We start from the raw sequence: 27,671 nt of genomic DNA, 5'->3' as shown, positions 1-27,671 counted from the left end.
AGATAAAATACAAAATGTATTTGATATATATATAGCTTTACAGTCTGGAAACATCATTTATCCCTCTGAAAAGCTAAAATGTTTTAGAACCCAAAAGATGTGTTGAACTAATTTTCATCTATGGAGTGCTTTGTTGCAGGGAATTTTATATGGTGACACTTCATGTGAACACATAAAATAAATGAAGCCAGTCTGGGGTAGTGGGTTTTTTGAACTGCCTTTTTATTCCATCAGTTTCAAAGTGGCTTCCATACAAGCCCAGGAATCTCAAAACAGCATAAAAATTGCTGCACTTGAAAGTTAATCAATCATCTGTTTTTGTTTTCTGCAAAGCATTTGGCCATTTGTCAGAATATAACACAAAACATACAGTAGTTCACTTTCTTACTTAATTAGATTAAGATCTACATTCTAACAAGGGATAGACTTTTTGTTTTCAACATAGTAGGTCTCAACAAATATATTTTAAATGAATGAATGCATTAATGAATATGTTTGCTAATTAATAGAATGAAAGAACAAAGATAGATCCCAGAAAAACAGCATGAGACAAAGTCACTGATCCAAAAGAGCACACAGAGTAATTAGAGCAGAATAAATGTCCACACTAATAATACAAAGCCAATACATAATCAGTTTCTTTCCAGTGGTAAAGGGACTGTATGCTAATGCAATGAGGAAGACAGGAACCTGGGTCAAGTTGATAAGGGGAACTTTAATGAGAGAAATGAAGACAGGAAGTAGTCAACCAGATGTGTAGCCTTAAATAACCTGTTTAAACATCTGAATCTCAATTTGCTCACATTAAATCATGTTTTATAGCCACGTGACCACATATCTATAAATTTTAAGCAAAAATAATAATAATCCTTAAAAGGATGGTGAGTATCTGAATTACACTGGAAATAATCTCTCTGCAAATTTGCCTTGGAACTTAAGCCAAGATTAAGCAATGGGCTCTAAACCTCATTACACTTGCATGGCTACAGTTTGAATTTTCTTGAGAGAACTGAACTGAATTTGAAGAAAATTTAATAAAAGAATTAATTTTAAAACTATTTTTTTTTTCTGACTCAGTATGCACAGGAGTTCAGAAGTGACATGCTGGACTAGTACCTCAGATGAAATAGTATAGCTTTGTAAGGTACAATGTTACAGCATAGGTAAGTCTTAGATACAGTAATCAAATATGAGTTACCCTCTGCTTTCTTTAAACACACATTTTTATGTGCATAAAATATGCATAAAAGTTTATACATCAAAATTTTCAGTTATGTGTAATTTTACCTACCCCAAAGGCAGCAACTATTTGAACTTCCAGTACAATAGATTAGTTTTGGCTGTTTTTGAACTTCCTATGTGTGGAATCATACATAATGTCCTATTTTTTTTTAGTATTTATGAGATTTATAACACATAACTATCAGTAATTAATTACTGATATATTTGAATTTAAAATCTTACTATTTTCTATCAATTCTTTGTTCATGTCTCTCATTTTTTGCCTTCTTTTTGAGTGGTAAAATATTTTAAACATCATTTTGTTATTCCTTTCTATTACTTTTAGTTATTTTTTTATATTCATTTAGTGGAATTATTCTAAATATTAGTTTAAAATGTGCCCCAGGATTTCCTTCCTTTCTTCCCAACTATTGGGAATCCATGATAACATGGAATATATAGAGAGAGATTTATAGACATAGATATATAGATATAAATTTATATTTAGCATAAGATCAAAACTGAAAAAGTTTAAAAGCAAAGAATACACAATCACCCATTTTAGCATTAATTATCAGAGTGATAATATATTACATCATGTTACCTCTGGAAAACCCCACTATATATTTGTGAGAAAATGAGAGAAAAAGCAAATATCTTACTTTTGTAATGAAAATAATTATCACTCAGACTTCCTGAAAGTTTCTCTTTTGAGAACCTGCTACACTAACAATACAAAATGAATAATTAATCAAACTCAAGAGTAGCTTAGTGATTGTTGTGTAATGTTAGTCTCTTAATTGTGAGCTAGATGTAATTACTCCTAAGAAACAGAATGAAGCAAAGGGGATGTTATAACTGTTCTGATGTTAAGTTTTTGAAAGACTACAGTATGTACTTTCAGTATCTCTTAAATCACATGCTATGGAGGAGCCAGCTGCCATTTTGAAAAGCAGCTTTGTGGAAAAGACCACAGAAGACTAAAGGCACACATTCCCCTGATCAAGCTTTGAGAGGAATGTAACTCTAGCTCAACCTTGATTGCAGGATGAGAAAACTTTGGTCCCAGCCATCCAGCCAAGGCCTCTCAGATTCCTAACTCAAAGATTTTATGAAGCAATAACTGTTTCCTTTTACAAGATGTTAAATTGTGGGGTAGGGGGTTATATTTTAAATAATAGATAATTAATATGCCATATATATGATTTTCAGGCTTTGCTTTCTAATGTCTGTGTCCTTATACTTAAATCTTATATTTTATCATGCAGAAGATCTTAAAATTTGACTTGTACATATTATTTAGTTCATTTACATATTATTAGAACATATAAATTCATATCTACTGTCTGCTATTAACTTTCAGTTTAATACACTTGTGTTATGATTTTATTTTCCTTTTTTCAACTTACTTTAGATTACTCATTTTTTTAACCATATTTTCTTTCTCCCACTAATGTGTTATTTATGGATTTTTTTCAGTAATATCTTATATTCTGAAGGTTACCACACACATACTTCATTTTTTTCACCAAAAATTATAAAACCATGGAACATATTAACTCTGTTTATTTTCTTCTTCATCTTGTTTTACCTATCTTAGTTCTAGATGTGTTTAAAATGTCATAAAACACTATAATCATTATTCTTATAACTGGTTTTCAATATAATGTTTACCCTTATGTTTATCCTTTTCTGTGTCCTTAATTCCATCTGGTATTTCCATGTTTCCACACTGGATCATTTTCATTCTGCTTAGATTTATCTTCATTATTTATTTCAATATCATGTAATAAATAGTTAATTTTTGTTGTCTGAAAATGCCTTAATTTTATCTTCATATTTGAAGAATATTTTTACTGGGAATATAAATTTTGCTTGACATTTATTCTATTTTAGCATATTACACCTGCCATGCTAGTCGATAGTAGGATGTCTTCCGCTTTCTATCACTTCCCTTCTGTGCTTAATTCAGTGTAATTACGTTTCCTCTCTTTCCAGGTTCTTAGCCTCACAAGTTTGGGGTTGGTTATTTCCTTAATGCTTTCCAATAGAAGGAGTTTTTTCATAATTCACTTTTTTTTCATGGTCTACTTTGAGAAAAGATTAAGTTTCCAATTAGGCTGGACATTTTATTCGATAAAAATAAATAGGAGAAGATGGGAACCCTGCCTTTTAAGAACAGAAACATTTTTATTGTAGTTGTTTCATAATTTGAGCATATTTCCATTGTGGTTGAATAATAAAATTGACATTGACATTTCATTTATTACACTTTGGTAGGAAGAACATAAAAGTCAAAGATGGTATGAACTAACAGATCCGTCATGCCTTGTAGTTGCCATATAGAATATATGTTTGGGGGAAGAATGAGAAATAGAATTGAGGCTAGAAAAAATTAAGTTGATTTAAACCTACAGGGGATATTGACTGCCCTTCCAACAGCAGGTTTTCGTTTTGCAAAAAATGTGGAGCTATGTGAGTCACATCAATTAAGATTATAACCATGATTATATCATGGCTCAGAAAAGACAGTTTTTACAAAATGCAAAGGAAAGGGTGATGATATTAAAACTGAAGAGATTATTGAAGAAGCTGTTGAAACTGTCAAAGAAAGTGAAAGGTGATAGAGAAACTAAGCAGGCACAGTGGTATTAGGAACAAAAAAAAAAAGTGGAATGGAGTTAGATGATACTTCAGGAGAATAGGCTTTTGGATATGATTCATTGGATATGCAGAGGAAAGATATGCAATTAGGATACTAAACCTTAATGTTCAAATTCACATATATAAGAAGGTTGCAATCAAAACTATATTCTTAAGGTCTCTTAGCATATATGGCAGTAGAATAAGTCTGGATTCATTATATCACATTAGAGGAGAAGGAGGGTTTCTCTTGTAGAAGAAATATTTTTTTAAAAAAATGTGTTTTTATACTGGATCATGGATAATGCAGTAGAGCCTGAAGGGAAATGCTGTGAGCACAGAGGGGACCTAATGTACTTTGTAAATGAGCTCTGATGAAAGTTATTCATCACTTTGCTTTGTTTAATGACTCAGCCTTTGATAGAAAGCCAGCTAGTACTAGGGACTCATCAGCTAGTAACTATGACAAAGAACAAGACAGATAGAAAGTAAGAAAAAAGAACTGATGAAACCTATGCACTTTCAGCCTCATTCACTCTGATGTCAATTTAATGTGCTAATTCTGATAATGCAGCTCACATATCAAACCAGATGTGGGGAAAGGAGTGACTGTTATGAACTGGCATAGTAATTGCTAAGGAGTTGTAAAACTTAGTTTATGGGGCACTATCTAAATAATAATTTTGCTGATATTAAAAGTAATGAAAGTGAATCTCACTATCATGTATAACCACAAGACACTAATTAAAAAAAAAAACTATAAGTAAATAGCAGAAAGATCAGTACAGTAATAGAGGGAAGGGAAGGGAACCGGGTGGGAAAGGGGAAGTCTTCGGGAATGAATTAGAACAGATTATGTTACTATAGAAATTTTGAGAATGAACATGGAAAAAGAAAATCATGATTTACCACACTAAAATAATAACTGGCAATATTTTGAAAATAAATACTCATCTTTTTTTCTAAATTTCTCTAAAATTGGCTCAAATTTATTTAGGATTATAAATATGATTTCTGGCCTGCTGTGGTAGCACAAGCCTGTAATCCCAGTGGCTAGGGAGGCTGGGGCAGCAGGACCATGAGTCCAAAGCCAGCCTCAGCAATTTAGTGAGAACCTGTCTTAAAATAAAAATATAAAAAGATATAAAAAGGCTAAGGAATAATGCACAATAAAATAATGCACAATAAAAATGCTGTTATATGGGATGGCTTCCTGCTGAAAGATTCCTGCACAAAACTAAGTGTGTGAAGAATGGGAGAAGATCTTTGCCAACTACTTTTATGATATATTAATATTCAGAATACATAATGAATTCAGAAAACATACCCCCCCACCCTCAAAAAAATGGGAAAATTAGCTAAATAGGATTTTTTTTTTCCAAAAGAAAAAATTAAAATGGCCTACAGATATATGGAAAAAAAATGTCCAACATTTTTATAATCAAGGAAATGCAAATCAAGACTGGACCAAGATTTCATCTCACTCCAGTTAGAATAGTGATTATCAAGAAAAGGAGTAACAATAAATGATGGCGAGGATGGAGGAGGAAAGTACCCTCATGAATTTTTGTTGGGACTGAAAATTAGTACAATCACTTTGAAAAACAGTATGGAGATTCCTCAAAAGACTAGGAGTGGACCCACCATTTGATCCAGCTATTTCACTCTGGTATTTATCCAAAAGTACTAACGTAAGCCTATCTTATAGTGATGCATGCATACCAATGTTTGTAACAGCACAATTCACAAAGCCAAGGGATGGAACCAGCCTGTCAGCAAATGAATAAGAAAATGTATTTTATAATCACAATGGAGTTTTACTCAGCCATAAAGAAGAATGAAATTATGACATTTGCTGATAAATGAATGAAACTGGAGAACACCAGGCTAAGTGAAAAAAGCCAGACTTCAAAAGTCAAGAGTCCAATATTTTCTTTCATATGCAGAAGCTAAAGAGAAATAGTTAATTCATTTTTTAAAAGTTGGGCAGATACCATGAAAATAGAAAGGAGAATTAAGTAGAAGGAAAAGAACCAAGGGGGGGAAAGGAGGGAGGGGAAAGGGGACAAACTGCAGAATGAAATGGGCCAAATTGTGTTATGTGCATGTATGAATATATCACATTGAATTCACTTTTATGTATAACTACAATGCACTAATTTAAAAAATCAGTTAATATAAAACAAGTTAACAGAAGAAAGACCTTTACTCTAGATCAGGGAGGTGAAAGAGAAGAGAGAAAGGGATAGTACCTGGGACTGACATGGATTAAATTATATATTATGCATTCATGAATATGTCAAAATGAATCTCATTATTATGAAAAAATTATAATGCATTAATAAAAAAACTAAAGTTAAATAAAGAAATATATAGATCACATGATTAGGGTAGCATGTGCAAATATTTATTCGAGAATTATTTATAAAAATGATAAATTACATTCAATTTTATATTATTAGGAAAAGGAATAACATGAACAAATCTCCAAACTTAAAAGAAAAAGTAAATGTTGCAAGATTATGCATTTCTACCATTTACATCAAAAAGAGTTAACACAAAATTGTGTATATGTATGTGTATAAAATATTTTGAACAAGGTCTAGAAACATGCTGCTCACTAAACTACTAATTACAGTTACCTCTTACAAATAAATTGTAGTTACCTCTTACAAATAAAGTGATACAAAGAGAGGAACATAGAGTTTTTTCATTCTTAGAATGCTCAACATTTTACAATTTTACTGTGTACATGTTGTACCTTTTTTTTAGAAGAAAAACATGTTGTTTATTTTTCACATTAATTATTATACATTTCCTCTTCAAAAATAGTTATATGATGATGTTACTGAAATATTTTAGACAAACAAAGAAAACAGAGGTAAAAAGTAAAAGCAAGGTCAAAGATTAGAGTGAAGAATAAGGAAGTCAGCATGAGAGTTCAGAGCTGTTCTACAGGCAGAGCAAGCTTAGGAACCCAAAGTACAACTCGCTCAGCCTCTTTTCCTCTCATTTCCGACCTCCCCCAATACCAGGATGCTACTTGGAACTGAGCTCAGTAATCCAGAAAGGGCCATTTTACGCTTGAGGAAAGTCATTAAAGTCTAAAAATGTGGTGTCTACTTCCTCAGCATATCCTAGATTATCTACAATTGTCTGGGTCAAATCTGGCTATTGGTGAGCAGAGAGAAGCTAAGCTAATCAGAGCAAAAGGAAATTGGCCTTACAGAGAGCACTGAATTCCAGGGAAGGTGGAGGAGGTTTCTTATGATATTTAAATCTTCTTCAACAAAATCATATGATGTTAAAAATTCTGACATTTGCTTTAAAGTAATCCAGAAGGAGGAAGAAAGAGAAATGGCTATCAGTAAACAGTTTCTACTTGACCTTCCCCCTCCCAGGAGCTCACCATGTCACTGTCGAATTTTCTCAGATGAAAGATGTTTAGAAATATATACATGCAGTGCCATTTTCCCTTCCACAGATGGTGGTGCTGATTCATAGTCAAAAACTACCTGGAAAAAACAATTACTCCCACTGTTGGCACTGATTTTAATAGATCCTTGTAGCTTAAGTGACTTGAAACACTGCTCTAGAGGCAAATATTAACTAAGAATTTAAAAATTAGCTTACTTTTACTTTCATGTTAAAAACCAATAATTATATAAAGTTTAAGTTTTTTAAAAACTTAAACTACTTCTATTATCACATCACCCATAAAAGGTATGGGTTTTATTTCTATTTTATAAATGAGAAAAATGTGAAGACTTGTGTAATTAAATAAATGGTTGATGAGCATACAACAATTCAGTTTATCTGGTTCAGTTCTTGACCCTACCCATTGCTCCACATGGCTTTCCATGCTGGTCACTGCATACTCTTGGTTCCTTTATAGACCTCAAAGCTTCCAACTTGACTAGAGTGAAGGCAGATTCTGAAACACGTGGTAATGGGTTGTGCCTCTCACACCAGCAGGTGAGCATAACATTATGCTTGTCTTTCCTTGTCTTCATCCAATGTTGTCCAGCAAAAGGAAATTGGCCTTACAAAGAGCACTGAATTCCAGGGAAGGTGGAGGAGGTTTCTTATGACATTTAAATCTTCTTCAACAAAATCATATGATGTTAAAAATTCTGACATTTGCATGAAGGCTTTTCTACAGGATTGTAGACGATTCCGACAACATGGTAGCTGGGTTACTCCAGAGTGAATTGTCACACAGTCCTCTCCACAGGGAAGCTGACAACACAGTAGTTTACTTTTCAGTGACAGAAATTGGTAGTCTCTTCAGAGGGAAACTGACAGATTCAGGAGCAGGTCTTTCCTTCATTGTAACACCTTCAAGCGACTTCAATAGTATTCCAGTGCTCTGAGTTCTATAAACCCACTGACTTCTTTCTGTTGCAGGTACTCAGGATAAATCCAGTTCATCTAACAGACCGCTTTTCTTTTCCACCACCACCCTCTCACTTTGCTCAGCGCCTCCGGAACGCTTGTAGCCCCTGCTAGTCCTCAGCTCCAGACCTGGCCCTTGGAAGTTCGGCCCTATCGGGCGTGGAGCCAAGGCGCAGCTCTCTCTCCTTGAGAAGCGAGCGGAGCGCTCAAGAAATGTCCCTCTCTTCTCGGAAATCTCTCCATGTTGTGCTTTCTAATTACAAATAAAATTAAAATCCATCACATAATATTAACATTCAAAACCATTTCTAATTGAGTGACTGCATTCTACTACAACCAGAACGCTTTTTTAAAAATGAATTAGAAAGATTAATAACTAAGAAAGGCCAAAGTACAATGTTCTTGAAATTGAATCTAATTTTTCTAGGAATTATGGAATTAAATTAAGTCTGCTGCTCTATTTGTTTTGGAAAATTTAACATGACAATTTCTTTAAAATAGCACCTAATCAGTAACAACAGAGAATGCAAGTGCATGTATCTACACAAGTAACAATCACTGTAAAATGTTTCTACCATCTACACTTCAATAATGAATTGAACCCATTTCTCTAATTTTTCTTCAGATTTAATGACATATAAATGATAAAATTTGTATAAAATGAAGTACAACTTGATGTTGATATGGATATATGTTGCAAAGTTAGTGTCACAAGCTAATTAATATATGTATCACCACACAGTTACCATTTTCTGTTTTTTTCTTTTCTTTGCCTTCCCTAATCTTTTTCTTCTTTCTCTCTCCTTCTCTCCCTCTTTTCTTCCTCTCTTTCATTCTTTCTTCTTTTATGGTGAAAACACTTAAGATCAACTCTCTTAGCAAATTTCAAGTATATGCTACAGTATGATCTCAGTCACCATGTTTATATTAGAACTTCAGAATTTATTCATCTTGCATAACTGAAGCTTTGTATCTTTTGAAAAAATATACCCATTTTCCCTCTCCCCAGGCCCTGGCAACCATCATTCTACTCTCACAAATTCTGTGAATTTGATTACTTGAGGTCTTACGTTTATGTGAGATCCTGCAATAAAATTTGACCTATTTGCCTGACTTATTTTACTAGGCATTAGTGTCTTGTAGGTTCACAAATGTTGGCACCAATGGCAAAATGTTCTTCTTTAAGACTGAATGATATTCCAATATAGATATATGGATGTTCTTCTCCATTGATTGATGCTTAAGTAGACTGAAAATTCTTGTTGTAAATAACACTGCATTGAATAGGGGAGTGCAGATATCATTTTGAGATTCTGATTTCATTTCCTTTGGATATATTCTTAGAAACAGAATTGCTGAATCATGACAGTAAGTCTAAGTACATTGTAAGGTACACACTATGTAAGGAATCCATTTTCTCCACATACTCATCAGTATTTGTTATCTTTTGTCTATTTAGTCACAGCAATTCTAAGGTTTGAGGAGAAATCTTCTTGTGGTTTAGATTTGCCTGGTAATTAATGATGACAAGCATTGTTTCATATACCTGGTGGCCATTTGTATGTGTTCTTTTTGAGAATTGTCTATTCAAGTATTTTTTTCCTCATTCAGATTCATACATACTTACCTTTTAAAATGTGGAGATGGACACCTCAACTACAGACACTAATAGCTTAACAAATTCAAAGAATGAGAAATTTTAGGGCTATGATATTTTTATAAGTAACATTTTCTTATTATCCAAAATTACCATTTTACTTCAAACACAGTTACTGCTCTAGGTATGCCACAATTCAATATATGTTACAAATTGTCATAAACTGTCTTAGTTTTTAGGAAACATTTATTTTTTAATTTTTGTTTTGCAAAATTAATCCATATTTGGGGGTATATAAGAAAGATCTCTTTCATAAATCTTTAATAAATGACTACATCTGATTTTATCTTATTTTAAGTAGTAAAGATGTCTGCCACTCTAGCTAGGTGGAGAGCCAAAGCAATGATCCGTGTAATTGAGGGAACAGTAGATTTAGTTTGATGACAGAGTCGAGGTTTTGTCGCTGGAATTCATTAGGTTTACTAAGTCCTCTGAATGTCTCTTATATTCTGGGTGATTGATTAAAGAGTTACAGGAGTAAGCACAAAGCCCCTATGATCCATCTCAAGGACATAGCGTCTGAGTGTGAGACACCATGAAAATGGATGTACACAGGATGAAAATCATTTGTCATCATTACGAGTTTTTGCACATATCTAGGATATTGTTGGATTATGATTTCTCTTCCAAACTCATCTATTACCACCTTGAAAGCCGAGAAGTTGCCTGTATTTGCACCCTGTTGTCTCTTGAATATTTGACAGAGGCTTGTCTTCAATAATTACTTGTTGAATTAATGAAATAAAGATACTAAAATTGTGTGATTACTTTATGATCATTAAAACAGAAAAAAATAATTCCTGCCAAACCCCAAGATACTATGTAACTCCTTCAGTTTCTTAGAATTTAACACTTATTATATATCATTGTATTTATTGTTTGGTTTCTCTGGTTATGCTTATGATTGTCAGGGACAATTAGGTAAAGACAAATATTATGAACCCAGAGACTGCCTTTCTGTTCTCTCCTCTAACCCAGCGAAAGCATTCTGATATGAAAGAAAATTATAAATGAATAATAGATGAGGAATTGAAGAAATGTCATCTACAAAAGGAAACAAATAAGTTTGGCCAATGTAATCATTCCTTTTGTAGCTTATTTGCTTATTTGTAGCTTATTTGCTTACAAACCAAAAATTAATGACTAGACTAAATTGAAAGAGATAATTATTCTAATATTGATTGGTTGGTTGATTGACTGACTCAAGCATAACTCAGCATAGGCCCTGAAAGTAAAATAGCAAACGTTTTGGATGTGGCTGCTCATCTTCTTGAAGTTCTATTAAATATTCAAGTTTAAGAATCAGTTCTTTATAAGTTGAGATCACTAAATAAACCACACTGTTCTAGCAACAAAAAACTTAATAATTTAACATTTTTCTCTCTGGAGCAACAAAACATTTTGACTATAGTGTTTACTTAAAACTAGCTTGCTACTACAGGGTAATATGATCAGAATCGGAATTAATGATATTTAGTTGCACTTCTATTTATGCAACATATAAAACTACAACTGATTCATGGTGATTAAAATAGTTCGTGGTTGGCTTTTGTTGTCATTGTGTTCCTGAGTGCTAATACACATAGCTGCCTAGTTTAGGAAACTGAGCCATCCTATAGGCTAAAATAAAACTGTTCTAAGCTATATCTCAAATATGTTTTTATTAATTCTATTTAGGCATCCACACATATAGCAAATATTTCAACAAGTGCAAAATCATTTAAGCAGAAGTTCATAAATATTTGAAAGTAGAATTTTAAAAAGATTTTTAAACTTTAAAATACAAACCAAAGTATAGAAATAAACACTTGGGAATCAGTGATTTGTGAAAGAAGTCTAGAAGTAAGAAAAACATCACATTAATTACAGTATTTTAGTGCAATGGCAAAAACAAAAAATGTCATTTGAGAATTGCCCATCACAATGTAAGATAATGTTGAAGAGAACTTTCCTTTGGACAAAATTGGTTGCTCATATCAAGGTATCAAGTATCACATTTCTAGAGAGAAATGAATGCAATTGGAGGTCCACTGGCCCCTCTGCCCACAATGTACCTGTGCTTCCTTGAGTCCTAGTCCATATTACAGAAGACCTAAGAAGTAAGGAAGAGAGGAATAGATAATCAGTCCTCAGAGTTGTGAGACTTGGACCTGGAAGAGGGAACCCTATGGCTGTTTGCTTTCTTCCCTCCTCCAGGGAGAATTGGTACCCCCTTACTGAAAGAAGGGTTTAGGGGTTTAGGCACTAGATTGGATTCCTTTTTAGCATTTATACACTTTCTTATGCCTGGAATTGTTAAGCAGCTCTCTATGCATACTGGAAAAGAGGAAAACAAGTCAGAGATGGCAAAGTGGAGAGAATCAGCGGAAAAGCCTACATTCCTACATTCAATGTGACAGGGCATAGGTTTCTTGTGGTTTGCACAGCCACCTCAGCAGGTAGGCATCCATAAACCAGTGGTCTATGCATAAACCAGGGGTGGGAGCTGTATATCACAGCAACAAACATTTCCCATGAAAAATAAAAACAGAGAAAAGAGGTATGATAGTCTGTGCAGTTTCAGCTGCTTTCACTATGATGTCCATTGGATGTAGTAATTCTAACAAAACAACTAACACATTAAATTTGCCCAGGGGAAGGGGTGACTCTTTTATTACTGCTTAATGGTCTATGAAAGAGCATATAATTACTAAAGACTTCTAAAAACTTACAGAGTCTGGCAAAACAAATGAGAAATTTCCTAGTTTTAAAAATAACATACTGTTGTTCCCTTTGATTCTCTAGCACACTAGGGGACTCCATCCCATGGTGGTCTCAGGACAGTGTTCCAAAAAAGCAAGAGGAATGCTGCAAAGCTACTTCAGGTGGTTAAGGAGGTGATGTAACATGACTTCATCTCATTTTGTTGAACAAATTACAGCCTGAATCGAAGAATGGGGACATAGATTCTATCTCTAACAAGAACAGCAAAACAGCAAAAGCTCACAACAGAAATTGCATACTGGGTTGGAAGGAATTTGTGGTCATATTTTGGAACCTACCATAGAAGATAAAATTTTGTTAAAATCAACTAATTGGCATACTCTTATTTTTATTTTATTATTTTTTATCTTTCCCTAATTTTTATTGGTGCATTACAGTTATACATAATGATAATAGTTATACATTATTTGTACATGCACACAATATAACAGTTTGGCCAATATCACTCCCTAGAACTTACCCCTCATTCCATTCCTCTCACACCCTAATCCCTTTTTTTAAAAAATCTCCCTTTGATCTTCATGAGATCCCTACCCCCCCACACACCTTTCTTTTCCTTTTTCCTCTTTAGCTTCTGCATATGAGAGAAAACATACAGCCCTTGACTTTCTGAGTTTGACTTTCACTTAACATAATGGTCCCTAGTTTCATTCATTTTCTTGAAAATGACATAATTTCATTTTTTTCTATGACTTAATAAAACTCCATTGTTTATATATACCACATTTTCTTTAGCCATCCAACCATTGATGAACACCTAGGCTGGTCCCACAGTTTGACTGTTGTGAATTGTGCTGCTATAAACTTGAGTATTCATGCATCACTATAGTATGCTAACTTTAATTTTTCCTGATAAATACGAAGAAGTGGTACAGCTAGGTCATATGGTGGTCCCATGCCTAGTACTTGAGGAACCTCTGTACTGATTTCCATAGTGGTTGTACTAATTCTCAAAAACAGTGTAAAAGTGTTCTTTTCTCCCCCTATCCTTTCCAGTATTTATTATAATTTGTATTATTGATGTCTGCCATTCAACTGGTGTGAAATGAGATCTCAGTGTAGTTTTGATTTTCATTTTCCTAATTGCTAATGATGTTGAATATTTTTTCATACATTTGTTGGTCATTTGAATTTATTCTTTTGAGAAATATCTGTTTAATTCATTTGCCCATTTATTAATTGGGTTATTTGACATTTTTGTAAAAAGTTTTTTGAGCTCTTTGTATATTCTAGACATTAATCCTTGTCAGAAAAGTAGCTAGAAAGATTTTTTTTTCCCATTCTGTAGGTATTCTCTTCACATACCTAATTGTTTCATTTTCTGTGCAGAAGCTTTGTAATTTGATGCCATCTGTTTATTAACTCTTGGCATTATTTCCTGAGCTTTGGGGGTCCTATTGAGAAAGTCCTTGGCTGTGCCTATATGCTGGAGTGTTGACCCTATGTTTTCTTCTAGGAGTTGCACAGTCTTTGGTCTAATTCCTAAGTCTTTGATCCATTTTGAATTGTTCTTTTTAAGAGTGAGAGGTAAGGATGTAGTTTCATTTTTCTACAAATAGCCAGTTTTCTAGCACCATTTATTAAAAAGGCTGTCTTTTCTTCATTGTATGTTTTTGGCATCTTTGTCAAGGACCAGATAACTAGAGATGTGTGGATTTGTCTCTGTGTCTTTATTCTGTATCATTGATATGTGTCTGTTTTATAACAGTACCATGCAGTTTTTGTTACTATACCTCTGTAGCATAATTTGAATTCAGGCATTGTGATTCTTTCAGCATTGCTTTATTGGCCTAGAAGTAATTTGGCTACTCTGAGTCTTTTATTCTTCCAAATAAATTTTAGGACTGTTTTTTCCTAACTCTGTGAAGAATGTCATTGGTATTTTGCTGGGGATTGCATTGAATCTGTACATTGCTTTTGGGAGTGTGGAACAGGCATACTTTAAATCAATACTCTGAAAGAGGAACAATGTACAGTACAGATATTGGTTTCTAAATGCTTCTCAATAAAGGTTTACTGAAATTTCTCGACCCAATATAACTAAAGAAAACATGTATCTCTTTTATTAATTGCAAAATAGGGATGATGATGATAAAATAGGAACTATTTAAATGGTTTTTTAATCTTTTCTCAGTGCCTACTGTAAAGTTAGCTCTTATTAAATCATAGCTACTAGCATCTTTTGGATATAGGAGATGCTTCAGTATATCTCTAGAGTTCACAGGGACTTATTCTCATGGAATATATGCTTATCTATTGGCAGGAGTACTCACATATGAGTCATATTATGTTGCATTTTGGGCAAACTACAGTGAGAAAGTGAAATCCATGCCCACCTGAACTTTGGGAAAATATTTTTCATTATTTCATATGAAAGAATTTAGGTAATCTGTAATTGGATGACTTAATGTTGAGTACTTTCTTACTTCAAAGTTCAGATATTAACCAACCACAAAATTCATATCATGTTTTAAGTTAAATGGACCATTCTAAAGCATCTAATTGAATTCATAACTAAAGTTGGTATTTTTATTGCTGGTTCCTTGAGTCATTGCAAGTAGTTGCTTTGTTTACCCAGTATGGGTCTAATATAACCTTCGGTCTCAATCTGAAAAAGAAATATGACCTGATATGTGCAATATTAAGATAGTCCAACTTAAAAAAACAAAAAGCCTGAGGTCTAATCTGTTCTGCTCAGAGATAAATGTTATAGCACTATATTATCATTATCATATTGTGAATCAAATACAGAGCTATCAATTCTACAGCATTTAGATATGCTGTTTAATGTCAAAGGCAAATTCACAACACTGGAAATTTCTCACTTTCTGCCTCTCTCTTTTCATTTTAAATAGATCAAAATCAAAAGCAAGAATCTGAGATAAATATGTTGTTTAATAGTAACAGAATCCTATAGAAGTAGAATTTAAACCTTACAAAGCAGACTTTAAAAAAACTAAGTGAAAATATACAACCTGATATAACAGTCCACAATAACTTTGAATTTGTCTTGGAGAACATATGCCCACTAAAATTCTGAATTGATTGGAAAGATTTCAAAAAGTTGAGATTAGGAGTAGATAATCCATTGTTTAGAATTGTCGAAAGTTTTTAAGAGAATTATAACTAAAACATTCACGGTTTTAGAAAGATTTAGTATTATCCTAGCTAATATACCTCCAGAGTACACTAGTAGCATTTACTGTGCATATTTATTACAAACAAAATAAGAGTGCCATGTTTCTCTGTGATCAAATAATAGAAAAAGTAATTTATCCATGTCATCAACACTTTGCCTACTAAACTGAGTAAGAAATATATAAATGAAATAATCTCTCACAATGTTCAAACTAGTTTCTAAAATTATATCTGGCTTTTACTTCTTCATTGAACAAACTTTATTGACAATCTACTTTGTGATAGAATACTACTACTGTTACAATTAGAGATGTTTAGTGAAAAAAAGACCAATAGTCAAAAATGATTTTGTAAAATCTCACCATCTCCAGATGTGATGGTACATTCCTATAATCCCAGTAACTCAGGAGACTAAAGCAGGAGGATCCCAAGTTCAAGCCCAGCCTCAGCAACTTAGCAAGACACTGTCTCAAAATAAAAAATAGAAAGAGGCTGGGGGATATGGCTCAGTGGTTAAGCACCCTTGGGTTCAATCCCCAATACCAAATAAATACATAATAAATAAATAAAATCCTACCATCTAAGGAACCTTTAGACAAATAACTTATTTGTTATCTAACTAGATTTTTTTCAAAAACAAAAATTTTTCCACAAACATGGAATTTATTTGTTCAAATTAGGTTCATACTGAAAATTTTATCTCAAATTTTTTTTAGCTATAAGAAATATTCTTAAATTTAGATTTTAAAATTCCTCTGGGTACTAATATAGTTCACTCGTATAGTATCTAAAATAATACTACATGAAGTGCAGAATGAATGCTTTTTGATGATGCACTGACATTTCTAAGCAATGCCTCTGCCTCAAATCAATCCACTCAAACAATCAAACGATTTGACATTCAAAGCTTTAGGAAACACTACATGAATATTATTCTCATTATACATAAAGATTGAATCATAGAACTGCCATAGGAAATTGAGATTATTACGTTTTAAAGTTAATATAATAGAGTCATTTATTTATTTTACTTGTAGAATAACTTTTTAAAATTTTTATTAGTGCTGTGTAGTTGTACATAACATTGGGATTCATTTTGACATATTTCTATAAGCATGGAATATAATTTGCTCCAATTCAGTCCCCAGTATTTCCCCTTTTTCCTCCCCCATTCCTTTTTCTCTGTTCTAGCAAACTTTCTTCTATTTATTTATAGTTTTTCTCTTTAATTAGTGCATTATAGATATGCTTAAAGGTAAATTCACTCTGGTATATTTGTATATATATATACATAGGATAATTTGGTCAGTTTCATTCCACCATTTATCCCTTTTCCCATCCCTTCCCCAGAAACCCTTTTCTTCATTCCACTGATCTCCCTTCTATTTTCATGGGATTTTCACACACACTTTTTCCCTTTATTTTGGTGTAGCTTCTGCATATGAGAGAAAACATTTGGCCCTTTACTTCTTGAGTCTGGTCTATTTCTTTTTTATTATTTATTTTTCAGTTTTCAGTGGACACAACATCTTTATTTTATTTTTATGTGGTGCTGAGGAGTGAACCTAGCACCCCGCACAGTGTGCATTATCGCTTGAGCCACATCCCCAGCCCTGGTGTATTTCACTTAGCATGTTTTTCTCCACTTCCATCCATTCAACAGCAGATGACATGATTTCATTGTTTTTTTGTGGCTGAGTAAAACTCTTTTGCGCATATATACCACATTCTCTTTACCTATTTCTCTATTGATGGTACTTGGGTTGATTCCATAATTTGGTTATTGTGAATTGTGCTATTATAAACATTGAAGTGGCTGTATCGCTATAATACGCTTATTTTCGATCTTTGGATATATACCAGGGAGTGGGATAATTGGGTCATATGGTGTTTGATTGCTAGTATTTTTAATTGGCTTATGCTGCATAAAATATGGTATATTTTCCTAAACTCTCAAAGAGATAGAGAAACTCCTTAAATAAATGCTCAATGATTTCCTCAAAAAAAGTACTTGGTAGCATGTCATGAGTAAATATAAAATATATATGTAATATATAAATATATAATTATATATATATTTCAGATGGTCAGAAAGTCTTCTATATTTGTGAATTTACACTTCCTATTAATTCACCAAACATATTCACATTTATTTTTTAAGCAAATGACAAAAACCCAGTTTACCAGCTTTTTTAAACCCAAGTTATTAAGTATTTAAACAATTGTCAAAACTTTACTAAGTTGCCAGCATTCATGCACAACTAGAAAACATCCTTAAATTTATATTAAACCAGAAATGTATTGCCATTAATACATTAATATCTTTCATTACTAAATACTGAAAAACAATTATTTCTATAGGAGACTCATCCTGGCAATGTTAGCTCACAGCAAGCTGACACTATTTGGCTCACATGTCAAACACAATGGAAAGCAGATCCATGCTGGAGTTAGAATACAATCTTGTCCAAGCACTACTCAAAGTCAAGGCTCACCTTGGATTACTTTTAATAAAAAAGCAAAGTTCATACAGAGATTACAACAATTTTAAAGACAAAAAAAAATGGTCCTATTGTGTGGTCCCAACAATAAACTCAACAGTCTATGACAAATAGGAGCTCCGATGTGCTGTTTATAAATACTTTAGATTAGATACAATTATACTGAAAGTCCAGTTCACCTGAAATCTTCAAAAAAATGTTTCTATTTCAAATGGTGCTTCTTAGAGTTTAACATTTCTGTTAAATGCATGCGTTGAATTACTTGTTACCAAGTGTAGCAGCTGCTCCTTACCATTTATCGTTAAGGATTTTAACTGGCTGTCTTCTTCAACTTCTTTTCTTTCTTGACCATTCTCCATAATTCTTTTTGCATTGATTTTTCTCCCATTTACTATTTTGGTAGAAGTTGATATAGATTTGAAGTTACCTATTCCACTGCCACCAAATGATGTAGAAGAGAATGAAGTAAGGCCACCATGACCTAGTGACCCAAATGAAGTAAATCCTGTATCAAATGAAGAAAATCCACCTCCAAATGATGGAAATCCACTGAAAGTGGAAAAAAAACGAGCCTGCACCTCAGTTTCTGCTTCCTGGGGGACCCCTTCGGTTCCCAAAAAAAAGTCTTCAAATGGGTCTTCAAAGAAGGTGAAGGAAAAATGGGTCCCTTCTACCAAAAAATTCCCTGAAGACATCTTCTGGTTTCTGGAATGTGAAGCCAAATCAAATGGACTGTCAAAATGACTTCCACCTTCACCTCCACCATTTAAGCCTTCTTTACCATACTTGTCATAGATGTCCCATTTTTTTAGCATCTTATAACACCTCATATGTCTCAGCTTCTTGTTTGAATTTTCTCTCTGCTGCTTCTTTATTCTCAGGATTTTTATCTGGATGTCACTTTAGTGCAAGTTTCCAATATGCCTTTTTGATATCCTCGGGTGAGGCATGTCTCTGCACGCCTAGAACTTCATGGTAACCCACCATGTTTTAACAGATTGTTGGAACAAGTCCGAGGACTTGGCAGACGGGATGGGGCGGTCGAACAGGTGTTTGCAGTGCAGCACTGCTGTGCTGGTGGTGACTTATGTTGAAATTTTTATACCTAGGTATGTTGATACTTGCCTGTTGGTTTTTATGTTTGCTTTTATTGATATTGTACACTAATCATACCATAATGCACTAAATGTTTAAGTATTTCATTATTCATTCCTACTGTCAATCATGAAATGAAAACTAAAAGTTAAGTATGTGTATGTAGTTAAGAAGTAGAAGTATTTTCAGTGCACGTATAGAGCAACATTTCAAGATCACCATACTAAAATGTCTTCTAGATTTACTTTCATGTGAACAATGAAAAACACCAGAAAGTGAATTAAAATACCTCTTTTTCTACAGAAGCTAAAGTTTAATTTCAATGTGATAAAATAATCAAAACATGCTCTTTATCTTGAAATACATATTCTTATACAATTGCAGCTACTTGGGAGACTGAAACAGAAAGATTGCAAGTTGGAGACCAGTTGGGGCAAATTAGAGAGACTCTGTGTCAAAATCAATTCAAGAGGGCTGAGAATGTAGTTAAGTGGTAGAGTACTTGTCTAGCATGGGCAAGATCCTTGGTTCAGTTATGCCGTATCAATTTAAAAAGAGAGAGAAATGTAGGCTATTCTTCGTTTAAAACTACTGTTTCTATTTAAATAAACTTGCACATTTGTGAATGCTGAAGTTATCTTGATATTACTAATTTTATTTAATGAGTGATGGTGAGAAATAAGTTCCTATGAAACACAGAGAAGCTTTAATTGGTAAGTAATGAAATGTCTTGAAACTGACACTTTAAAACAGATAAGTCCCTAATGATCCAGTCTATGCTTTTTTAATTGATTGGACCTTTGCCTTCCCCCCAAAGTTAAAAGTTATAACAAAATTAAATTCTATATTGTATGCATATCAATGTGAGGGATACAGGTTGCATGGAACTTAAAACTTACACAATTTGGAAGAGTACTCTTTAATAAAATTACGTAAATTCACTACTTCAAAATCAATAGAGTTACCATAGAGAAGGACTATTCCAATGATAGGCCTTGCAGCTGAAGTTTCAACAAGTTCATGATGAATATAACTTTACATAGTATAGTCAGACATCAGGAAACAAGTCTTCTGGAAGACTATTATAATAGAAGCCAGACAAGATTAATTGCCAGATCTGGGATTAATCTGTCTGAATTTCAATAGCCTCAGTAAAAACATAGGCAACTGAATAATGCATAAAATTATCTCTAAGATTCCTTCCAATTGAAAATTTTCTATTTTTTAACTGGAAAAGTCATTATCTCTGAAATGAGGAGAAATTTATGTTAATGTGGAAAAGCAAATGAAACTTGTGTGGGTTTATTTGGGTCCCCTAATTTACATGAATATTTCTTGACATCCATGTCCATAATTGTTTTCAGAGAGCAATATAGCTTTTGACTATTTTCTGTGGTCTCAAATTGCTAAGATCTATTTAGGGAACTAGCTCCAAATCATGAGTGGGGGTTGGAAATCTTATAGTACAGAAAAGAAAATAGGAAAAAAAAGATGCCACCCTCATCATCTGCCTTCTCTTCTGTAATTTGAAAATTGAAATTTTAACCTACTCCCTGAACCTGACTAATACCGTATCTTTGAAAGTTGAAATGATATGTAAGTTGTCTAGGTAAACAGGGTTTTATTTTTTTCAGTCAATGTAGAAGTTATGTGAATGTCACTCTTATGCTATGAACATCTTTTCAGAACGATTTTTTCACTCTCAGTAAAAATATAGAGCTTCCTTGCTTTTATCAATCTGTTTATATATGTAAATATGGAGAGAAAAATTATTCAGGAATGGGCCAAAATCTTTATCTCTGGTGTCAATTTGTAATAATTTTAAATAACTATTTTTAAAACAATAAGATAGAGCAAATTATATCATTATATTGTGTGCATGTGTGAATATATAACAATGAATCCCACTATTATGTATAATTATAACACACCAATAAAAATGAATAAACATGCTAATCTTCATAGGTTTAACATATTTAATAGAATCAGAAAATATTTCTTATTTCTTACTGTGCTCTTAAAACTGATACAAGTAGCTTGTATGAGTAACCATATTATCTATATATTGATTGAAATAATTTCAAATTTACAGAGCATTATCACTGTCCAGAATATATGTTGTCAGCAAAATAAGCCTCTGTATTCTTCTAGAATTAAAATAACAAACACCAAAATGGTTATAATAACATTAAACATGGCTTATATCTGAAAAAAAAGGCTATTCACAATTGTACTACCTATTTAAATCCTAATGATTAACGTCTGTGTTTCAGTTTGTCAAAAAAAAAACATTTATTCCCTATATTTCTGCCTTCGTATATCCATAATTTTATATATTACACATAAATGTAAACTTTACAAACTAAATTGAAATTTTAAAAACTGACATAAAATATCTTTAAACTGCAGGAGCTCTCCATTTTGTAAATAAGAGAGGAGTTAACATACAGGATTAGCAATAGCAAAACACATTAAACACTATCTCATATTGTTTCATAATGCAAGTGTAAAAATAAAAAAAACTAGTATTAAAGGAGAAAAACTCAAGCATCATACTGAAATAGCCTTCCAATTTCAGGATAATGCATTTTTGTGAGATAGATTAGACTATTGCACATAGATTAAGTTTGACAGGATACCATTCTGTTGCCATATTTTTACTTTTAATTCAGTATGCTTTTTGATAAATGTGGAGCAGAAAAATATATTTTTTTGGCTTTTTCTGATAGAGAAAACCAATTGAATCATATTTCAAAACTCTGCCCTGACTCCGCATCTAGCTTACATTATTTTATAGATAGCTTGAGGGTATTTTAGCCTTGACATTTCACTTGTCCTGAAAATAGTGATGATACATGGACCAGCACTACATAGAGCTCCCATTTTTCTTTCAGAAAGTGCAGCATGATTAGCCTTTTTATCCACCCAAGACTACTGCCTAGGGAGGTTCACATGTCAAGGCCAATGCAGCTTTGATGAAGCAGCAACTCAAGATATTATGGTTTGAATTCTGGGCAGCAGTTGGAGGTGGCTTACTTACTGGTGGTGTTTACTCAGATTTGTCCCCTCTCAGATAGGGATTGAGAAGGATCTTTGAACTGGGCTCTACATACTGTTTATGCCTTTTGGAGACAGAAAGAATCCAAAGAAGATAGATGTGCATACTGGAAGGCAGGGACAATGAAGGGAGCTGGGAAAGATGCAATGCCTCATTTCCACCTGGGCATCGTGGAAGCTCCAGGACACATATACCACTCTGTCAAGTAAAAAATATGATCTTGTCCTCTGATGAAAATGAGAAATGTTTTTAGAGTAAAACTTCAAATGTGCAAAACTCCAAAAGGACAGAGTCAACAAAATAGGTCTGAGAAGAAACAGAATGAGTGTCGGTTAAGACCAATTTTCCTGTGAACAATAGCTAAAGCACTCGGTAGAGCAGTCTAGGGATAACTGACTAACGGTGTTTACATTCTCATATTCCTATTGATTTATAACCTTCCCTGGGCCATCTTGAGTATTAAATCTACCTACATCTTTAAATCTTTGCCTAGAGAAACAGCTCACTCTGGCCTTTGGCATCATGGTGCACTCACCTTTGTAGCTCAGTCTCCCATACAAATGGGATAATGGAAGAGACTGCTATGCTTTAACAAATTACTCAAAGGTGTACTCTCCCCTTGAGCTTCTTCACATTGAAAAATAGAATCATGGCAATTCATCTGACAGGAATAGAATTCTTGGAACCTGAAGGCACCATAATAACCACAAATCAGTATGAAGTGAGCATAGAGTCCCCACTGGACTCAAACAGTAAAACATTAAAAGTCTCATTATGTTAATGATGGATTAATTTAACTTAACCTTTTTTCATTTGCATCACATCTGAGAAAAATTTAGTAATACACACCTTATTTTTAATTACTATACATCAGATCAAATGGAGAGCTGGCACTGAAGTATTCACCTATAATTTACCCAGCTACTAAGGAAGCTAATGCAAGAATATTAAAGCAAGTTCAAGAAGAAGACCCCATGTAAAAAAAAAAAAATCAGATCAAATGGCTCAATGGAGCTAAGATTGGCCTTTATAAAATGAGAGAGTAACAGTATAAACAGGCAGTTGACATGCTAAGGGACAGCTTGAATATCTTCATTTTCTATCATCTCCTTTATGTCCACACTGCCCACTACACCCCCAAACACCCCCTCCAAAAAAAAAAAAAAAACCCCAAAGTAAATTTACCATCTAGATTAAAGCAGTGCTTTTCCATAAAATGTCCAAAAACACATATTTTAGCCTTTCCTATTTCTAATATATTGCTACAAAAAGCCTCCCCAAGAAAAATGGAGATACCTGGAGACCTAGAGAAAGAGATTGGACCATACTTGCCTTCGTAATTACTACATGCAATCCTCCAGACTTCTTTTTTTGTTGTTTTTAAGTACATTTATGGACTAGGATATCCATGAGACATTCACTATAAAAACCCCAGGACTCTTTGTATTATCACAGAATCAACTTTGAGCTTTCCAAGGGCTGATCCAGCTTTCATATTAACCATGCTTATATATACTGATGCAATCTTTATGAAAGGATTCAAAGTGTTTGCTCAGAATAAACAATAATATTTACTCAGTAGGCAACATGTATTAGTTGAAGTTACACAACAATTACCCCACACCACCCTTCTTCATACATCGTTTGCATCCTCCCAGCCATGGCCAGCTGCAAGCAGCTGATTCTCAGCACCATGGAATATGGACTCTGGTGTGGAGTGACTTGACAGATGTGGCAAAATACAGAGCAGGAACAAGAGTTCCTCTACCCAGCTAGGGTGTGCCGTATATTTAATGGAAGAAATAGCCCACAACAGTAAGACGTCAAACATTAGATGAGATTCTCATGACAATTTAGATGAAGACAGGCTGTGCCTCATATTAATTATCATATTATTTTCTTTTCTCTTTATCCTGTTAATTGAAAGATTATTATTTGGGCATATAATTCTATTTACAGCAGTTTTGAGAAGGACTGTAGCACAGACAATTCATGTGGTGTTCATACAGGAAGGGATTTCAAAATTGTCAGTTGGTGTGTCACATTTCAGGGTGAAAAAAAAAGCAAATTGCTCCTTCAAAGAAGCAGCCTGACATTATTGAGGATGTTGTTCCCATGGCATCATTGACTGCCCCATAACAGCAGCTTAAAATTTCCATAGAAACTGAAGCTGACAACGTCTACTAAAAGTGAGGCCCCCTCAGCATTATCGGTTAAAATAAAAAGGAAGCAGAAACTGTCCTATCTCAGTCTCTTCCCACCGTCTGTCATCTTGCAATGATTACATTTCCTTGTCATAAACTATTTTATTACACATTGACTTGCAGCCAGAGGATTGGCTTCATAAATCTTCAGAGATACAATAGTAATACAGATAATTCATCTATAAAATTAAAGCATGTAGTACTGAACTTTATTTGTTAAGGTAAATACATGGAAGTCTTATAGCAGAAAAGTTTCAAAAATGTTTAGTTTCTTTTCCTCTTTCCTCTTTTTCATTTCTTCTTTTCTCTTCCCTCCTTGTATCTTTTCTTCATTCCACTTATTTCCTCCCTCCCTTCTGTTCCACCTCTTCCTTTCTTCTATCTCTCTCCTTCTCTTTCTTGTTTCCTTCCTTTTTCACATGCTTTTTTTCCCTTCTTCTTCCCTTAGACATCTAAATTTTCCCTTCCATATTGAAAGAGCATCCAGGATTTTATCCTTTATCCTCCTCTCTTGTTTCCTGACTTTGTCTAATTTATAACTATTCACCAACTAACCCCAATCCCTTCTAGGGTAACTGAGAACCCACTGTGGTACACCTTTAAAGATACAGCACTTTAATGTTGTCCCATTGATCAGAGAATTAAAAAAAAAAAAATGGCTCTCAGAATCTTTCTGGCAGACTATTCAACAGGAAAGCTAAGATTTTTCCCCTTCCTCTTTATATTTTAACAAACTGTTGGTTTGGCCTTTCCTCCAAGGATGAAGGACCGGAGAGAAAAATCTTGAAGCAGAACTGGATACAGGCTTGATCACAACTTGATAACAAATTTTTTAATTTAACAAAAATCCTGGCAACAATGAAACATTACTACTTTACATCCTCAGAAACAGTGTGTGTGTGGGGGGGGGGATTAGCTCTTCATTTATTTCCTGTCTGGGCTCATTTGTCCATTTATTTATTCATTAAATTACTTATTCATAAAACAGGTATTTATTAATCCTCTACCATTTTCTCACATAGTGCTTCTTATCTGTTCCCTTGCACCTTGCACTGTTCGTTGGTTCTGTTTGTTGGTGCTGGGTTTGAAGGCAGGGCCTAGTTCATGCTAAGCGTGCACTCTATTCCACTGAGCCATATTTCCAACCCCACTTGTGGTTTTGATGTTACACACTTGTATTTCTTCAATAGCCTCTTACTTAATTCTCTTTTTCCCCATGGTCAACCCTTTTCTCCAACCCACCCTACAAACCTGTAGCCACGTCAGGCTTGCTAAGGGGTTATTTGGATGCTGCTATCCTAATTTTCATGAACTTCCAGAAGCTTCTCAATTTCATGGACTGAAACTATTTAGACTTTACTTAGTGCCCTATAATCTGGGCCCAACAATTTCACTTTTCTAATATATTTAAGCCATGCTAAGTGATTGGTTCTTCCCTCTTCTTGTCCTCTTTTCTCTTTCCCCTTCCTACTGTGCTTTCCACCTGAACTGGTGTTTGAAAAGATATTACTTTCCTTTTTGGCATTCTACTTTTGCTCAAATGCTGGGCCTCTTTCAATTTTCCCTTTCCTGTTCTCCAGCTGGAAGTCATTTCTGGCTCCTCTAAAACACAAGAGCACTTTACCCCTCCTACAAATATTTGCATTTTCTGACTCAATAAGTATTCACATGCATGGCTTATTTACCATTTCAGAATAGAAACTCCTAGAGAGCAGAGTTCACTGCTGAGTCCTTACGCCTGTGGCAATAGGGTGCCTTAAACCTAGACCACAGTTGACAAAATGGATGTACATATTGCCACACCTCTGGACCAGGTCTAAGAAGACACATTGAATAACTAACCTATTTTTAATTTCAGCTATGATAGGTGATATTATGGTCTTGTAAGTGTCTTCAGGTTGAGGCTTTGCAATCTTCTTCATCTGTAAACAGTGGCAAGCCCATCAAAACCTGGGCAATCATCACCTTCCTTTGGTACAAATTATTGTGCATCTTCATTTTTAGGATAATTAATATTCAAACTGAGGAATGTTCTCCTCATCCAACACAAGAAAATATTTTCCATTCTATTTCCTAACAGTCTTCTTTAAATGTATTTTTACATAAAATGCACAAGTTTCAAACATTGAAGTATATTGTTAAACATTGCAAAAATCTCCCTTCTACCCTATTTCTTAGATATTACTGTTAAAATCTTGTGTTGTCTTTCCAGAATGGTTTGTTGTAGTTACTTGTTGTTTAGTCTTTTTGTGGGTTTGTTTTTTTTATTTTTATTTTTCATTTGTTTGTTTGTTTGTCTGTGAGATGGGGTCTCATTACATTGCCCACACTAGCCTTGAACTCCTAGTCTTAAATGATCCTCCCATTTCAGCCTCGTAGTAGTTGGGACTATAGCTTGCACACCACTCCCAGCTTTAGAAAGGTTTTTCAGAAATAAATTTTCTTTTATATATTTAAAGCATACAATATAATGTTATGGGATACATGTATAGATGTATTCCTTGTATGGTTCCTATAGTAAAGCCATGATCTCATGTCGATATACATGAGATCATTTTTTTTCAATGTGTGTGGCAAGAGCAAATAATGTTTGCTCAATTAATAAAATACAGTGTAGTATTGTATTATGACTATAGTCCTCATGTTGTACATTAGATCTCTAGATTTGTTTTCATTCCACCTAATTGCTACTTTGTATCCTCTAACCCATATCTCCCCATATCTTCCAGAGCCCCTGCTTGCTGGGAGCCATTAGCCAAGTAGGTATGACAATTTCCTTGCCAGCGTACCCCATGTTGCTGACATGTTGCAGCGACATTGAATGTAGGTGACCTTGCTCAAGGACCAAGGCAGATTAGGGTGTTCCCAGTTTTAAGATAATCGTGTTTAGGGCGTTCCCAGTTTAGGTTCCAGGTTTAAGGTTTAAGATTATTCCTCCTGGGAATAGGGCGTATCCTGCTGCCTGAGTTCCCCTTGAGTTCTCACGGGATTCAGAC

The 27,671-nt window shown here is 33.9% G+C and overlaps 1 pseudogene; it reads right to left on the bottom strand.

Moving 5' to 3' along the window:
• Positions 1-18,539: 18,539 nt before the first annotated feature.
• LOC114097187 (dnaJ homolog subfamily B member 6-like) lies at positions 18,540-19,305 on the bottom strand (annotated as a pseudogene).
• Positions 19,306-27,671: the final 8,366 nt, after the last annotated feature.

Source organism: Marmota flaviventris, chromosome 5, assembly GCF_047511675.1.
Source record: "Marmota flaviventris isolate mMarFla1 chromosome 5, mMarFla1.hap1, whole genome shotgun sequence".
In the NCBI taxonomy this organism is placed as follows: domain Eukaryota; kingdom Metazoa; phylum Chordata; class Mammalia; order Rodentia; family Sciuridae; genus Marmota; species Marmota flaviventris.
This window is presented reverse-complemented; position numbering and strand designations above follow the sequence as displayed.